Raw genomic sequence first — 5,567 nt, 5'->3', positions numbered from 1 at the left:
AGTGTCTGTCTCCCGAATCCAAACTGGAAGCTGGTTCCACAGAAGAGGGGCCTGAAAACTGAAGGCTCTGCCTCCCATTCTACTTTTAAATACTCTAGGAACAACAAGTAGGCCTGCAGAGCGGGAGCGAAGTGCTCTAATAGGGTGATATGGTACTACAAGGTCATTAAGATAAGATGGGGCCTGATTATTTAAGACCTTGTATGTGAGGAGCAGGATTTTGAAACCAATTCTGGATTTAACAGGAAGCCAATGAAGGGAAGCCAAAACAGGAGAAATATGCTCTCTCTTTCTAGTCCCTGTCAGTACTCTTGCTGCAGCATTTTGGATTAGCTGAAGGCTTTTCAGTGAGTTTTTTGGACATCCTGATAATAATGAATTGCAGTAGTCCAGCCTGGAAGTAATAAATGCATGAACTAGTTTTTCAGCGTCACTCTGAGACAGGATATTTCTAATTTTAGAGATGTTGCGCAAATGGAAGAACGCAGTCTTACATATTTGTTTAATATGTGCGTTGAAGGACATATCCTGGTCAAAAATGACTCCAAGGTTCCTCACAGTGTTACTGGAGGCCAAGGTAATGCCATCCAGAGTAAGAATCTGGTTAGATACCATATTTCTAAGCTTTTCAGCGCCGAGTACAATGACCTCAGTTTTATCTGAGTTAAGAAGCAGAAAGTTAGTGGCCATCCAGGTCTTTATGTCTTTAAGACATTCCTGCAGTTTAACTAATTGGTGTGTGTTATCTGGCTTCATGGACAGATAGAGCTGGGTGTCATCTGCATAGCAGTGAAAATGTATGCTATGTCTTCTAATGATGCTGCCTAGGGGAAGCATGTATAATGTAAACAGAATTGGTCCTAGCACTGAACCCTGTGGAACTCCATAATTAACCTCAGTGTGTGAAGAGGACTCTCCATTTACATGCACAAATTGGAGTCTATTAGATAGATATGATACAAACCACTGCAGTGCAATACCTGTAATACCTACAGCATGTTCTAATCGCTCTAATAGGATATTATGGTCAACAGTATCGAATGCTGCACTAAGGTCAAGAAGGACAAGCACAGAGATGAGTCCACTGTCAGAGGCCATAAGAAGATCATTTGTAACCTTCACTAAAGCTGTTTCTGTGCTGTGATGAACTCTGAAACCTGACTGAAACTCTTCAAATAAACCATTCCTCTGCAGATGATCTGTTAGCTGTTTGACAACTACTCTTTCAAGGATTTTTGATATGAAAGGAAGGTTGGAGATTGGCCTATAATTAGCTAAGACTGCTGGGTCTAGGGATGGCTTTTTGAGTAAAGGTTTAACTGCAGCCACCTTGAAGGCCTGTGGTACATAGCCGATTATTAGAGATAGGTTGATCATATATAAGATCGAAGAATTAATCAATGGCAGGACTTCTTTGAGCAGTTTTGTAGGAATGGGGTCTAAAAGACACGTTGATGGTTTGGAGGAAGTAATTATTGAAGTTAACTCAGAAAGATCGATTGGAGAAAAAGAGTCTAACTTAACATCAATGGTACTAAGAGTAGCTGTTGATAATATTACATCTGTGGGATGATTATTGGTAATTTTTTCTCTAATGATAAAAATTTTATTTGTGAAGAAGTTCATGAAGTCATCACTAGTTAACGTTAAAGGGATGGTTGGCTCAAAAGAGCTCTGACTTTTTGTCAGCCTGGCTACAGTGCTGAAGAGAAACCTGGGGTTGTTCTTATTTTCTTCAATCAGTGATGAGTAGTAAGCTGTTCTGGCTTTGCGGAGGGCTTTCTTATAAAGCAACAAACTATTTCTCCAGGCTAAATGATGATCCTCTAAATTTGTGACATGCCATTTCCTCTCCAGATTACGAGTCATCTGCTTTAGGGTATTTGAGAATTATACCACGGGGTCAGGTACTTCTGATTAGAGACCTTTTCACTGGAGCTACAGTATCCAGAGTCGTACGTAGTGAGGAGGTGAAATTATTAACAAGATAATCGACCTCTGTTGGGGTAGCGTTCAGATAGCTGCTCTGCTCTGTGTTGGTACAGGGCATTGACGATGATAACAGTGGCTGGATTATATTCTTAAACTTAGTTACAGCGCTTTCAGAAAGACATCTACTTTGATAAAGTCCACTCTCCACTGCTGCGTAATCAATTATTGTAAATGTAAATGTTATCAAGAAATGATCAGACAGGAGAGGGTTTTCAGGAAACACTGTTAAATGTTCAGTTTCTATGCCATATGTTAAAACAATATCTAGAGTGTGATTAAAGTGGTGGGTGGGTTCTTTTACATTTTGAGAGAAACCAATTGAGTCTAACAACAGATTAAATGCCATGTTGAGGCTGTCATTTTTAGCATCAACATGGATGTTAAAATCACCCACAATAATTATTTTATCTGAGCTCAGAACTAAATTAGATATAAAGTCTGAGAAATCAGACAGAAACTCTGTGTAAGGCCCAGGTGGACGATAGATGATAACAAGTAAGACTGGTTTCTGAGTTTCACAGCTGGGGTGGACAATGTTAAGCATCAGGCTTTCAAATGAATTAAAAGTCTGTCTTGGTCTTTCATTAATTAATAGACTGGTGTGAAAAATTGCTGCCACACCTCCCCCTCGGCCTGTGCTTCGAGATTTCTGGTAGTTAGAATGACTCGGGGGTGTTGATTCATTTAAACTAACATAATCATCCTGCTGCAACCAGGTTTCTGTAAGGCAGAGTAAATCAATTTGTTGATCAATTATTAAGTCATGTACTAACAGAGACTTGGAGGAGAGAGACCTAATATTTAATAATCCACATTTCACTGTTTTACTCTTTGGTTCAGATGTGGATACTGTATTGTTCTTTCTTTGTAAATGTTTAAGTTGTTTGTTGCTAGTTTTCAGTTTGTTTTTTGTCTTTTTGGAAGCTGACACAGTCTCTATGGAGATGGGTTTTTGGGGGGGTAGCAGGAGGAGGGAAGCTGCAGAGAGGCGTGTAAGACTGCAACTCTGCTTCCTGGTCCCAACTCTGGATCATCATATTTTGAGGGGTTTAATAAATTTGTCCATATTTCTAGAAATGAGAGCTGCTCCATCCAAAGTGGGATGGATGCCATCTCTCCTAACAAGACCAGGTTTCCTCCAGAAGGTTTGCCAATTATCTATGAAGCCCACATCATTTCTGGGACACCACTCAGACAGCCAGCAATTTAAGGAGAACATGCGGCTAAACATGTCACTCCTGGTCTGATTGGGGAGGGGACCAGAGAAAACTACAGAGTCTGACATTGTTTTGGCAAAGTTGCACACTGATTCAATATTGATTTTAGTGACCTCCGATTGGCATAACCGGGTGTCATTACTGCCGACGTGAATTATGATTTTACTGAATTTACGTTTACCCTTAGCCAGCAGTTTTAAATTTCCTTCAATGTCGCCTGCTCTGGCCCCTGGAAGACAATTGACTATGGTTGCCGGTGTCTCTAACTTCACATGTCTGAGAACAGAATCACCAATTACCAGAGTTTGACCCCCAGCGGGTGTGTCACCGAGTGGGGAAAAACGGTTAGACAAATGAACGGGTTGGTGGTGTACCTGGGGCTTCTGTTTAGGACTACGCTTCCTCCTCACCGTTACCCAGCCGTCTTTCCCCAGCTGCTTGGGATCTGCCGGGGAACAGCTAGCGGGGCCTACGCTATGTTCGGCTGCACCAGCTACAGGGGCCTGGCTAGCTAAGGGTGAGTGCAGGGTGCGAAGCCGAGTCTCCAGATCAGTAATCCTGGCCTCCAGAGCTGCAAATATGCTACATTTGTTACAGATATCATTACTGCTAAAGGAGGCCGAGGAGTAACTAAACATCTGACACAATGAGCAAGAAAGTGCAGAAGGGACAGGTGAAGTAGCCATGGTGCTAGCGAGTCGGCTACGAGCTAAGCTAGCGAAACAGTACAGAGAAAGTGAGTGAATACTTTGGCTATAAATTAGGTAGTGAGTACACAGAAAGTGTTGTTACGGATTCAAATATTGGGGATGGATACAAGAGGAAAACCCAAAATAACAACACTGGTCCGGCCGGGTCAAGTCAAACGATGATTTAATGAACACACGCGTGGGAGATGGACACCATACAGCAGACAGCATCAAATCTAAAATTGGTGGAGCCTTGATCAAACTCTTATAGCCTCTAGTGGCCCCCACCTAATCATAAAAGCCTAAACATTCACATTCTTTCTCACACAGCGCCTAAGCTACGACCTTGGCTCCCTGTTTATCTGCTCCTGATGAGATGGGGCAGTATGCTCTGTTCTCTTCTAATCAGACAAATAAGGTGATGACTTTCTGTGAACAATATTTCTAATAACTCAGCAGTATAATGCATCATAATACAATATCATTCATTCACAATAAATCAGCAGTCTAATGTAATGCAAATCAGTTTACCAAATGTAATAGTTATCACCTTCTTCTAATTCAGGAGCATAATGCAAACTAAAACTACATAATAAGTCACAATCTTTAATTAGGGGTCTAACATGGCATAAAATAATATTATAATCCCACAGTGTGCTTCGGATGAAGCACGTGAAGATTATACTATGAAAAAAGAATGTATTAAAAGTTGTTAATTAAACTGCTAAGCAAATAAGCTACTCAGAAACGCCACTGTGTTTGAGCAGGAACAGGAAGTGATACTATACCACAGAGCGAGCGAACACCAAGTGACAGCGCCACCACTGGAGAGTACAGAGGAACACACACAGAGCAGAAGATGTTTGTATCGTCAGCAAAGAGAACCATTTTTAATACTTTGGACACTTTACAGATGTTGTTAATGTTTAAGTTGAAGAATTTTGGGCCCAAAACTGAGCCAAGCAATGTCCATACATAAGGAGCAACCACCATTTAATTTCACAAACTGCTTACTTAAATAATTCAGGACCCAATTTAAAACTACCCCTTTGACACCATAACGTTCCAGTTTTCTTATTAATATATTGTGATCTATAGTGTCAAATGCCTTTGTCAAGTCTTTGAGTAACCCAGCCACATATTGCTTTTTGTCTATGGAATTTGTGATGTATTCTATTGAATTCTGCTTGATCCGTACTCTCAGTGAGTAGTTTATGTTTATCTATAAATTTTTCCAGTTGGTTGTTAAACAGTTTTTCTAGAATTTCTGAGAATTGAGGTAGTAAAGAGACCGGCCTGTAGTTTATGAAATGGTGTTTGTTGCCAGATTTGTATAGAGGTATAACTTTTGCTATTTTCATTCTGTCTGGAAATCGACTAGTTTGAAATGATAAATTACAGATGTACGTAAACGCTTTTATAATAGCCTTACTATATCTTTTAACCACTATCATATCAATATCAATCGGGTTCCGGCTTGAGTGAACGCTGGCGTGCCTGGCTGAGCTACTCACCGGTACATTTTCGATTATTTAGATTATTTGGATTCAGATTTGAATGAACAGGGACATTCACACTCAGGACCAGATTGATCTCTGCCAGGGATTGATTTGCAACACTTGTCCTCAACATCTGCTATTTCAGCTGAATGCGCTCTTACGTCGTCTTC

This window comes from Neolamprologus brichardi, chromosome 14 (genome assembly GCF_056152115.1).
Source record: "Neolamprologus brichardi isolate AB-2024 chromosome 14, ASM5615211v1, whole genome shotgun sequence".
NCBI lineage: Eukaryota > Metazoa > Chordata > Actinopteri > Cichliformes > Cichlidae > Neolamprologus > Neolamprologus brichardi.
The sequence above is the reverse complement of the archived record's forward strand: the minus strand, read 5'-3'. Positions refer to the sequence as shown.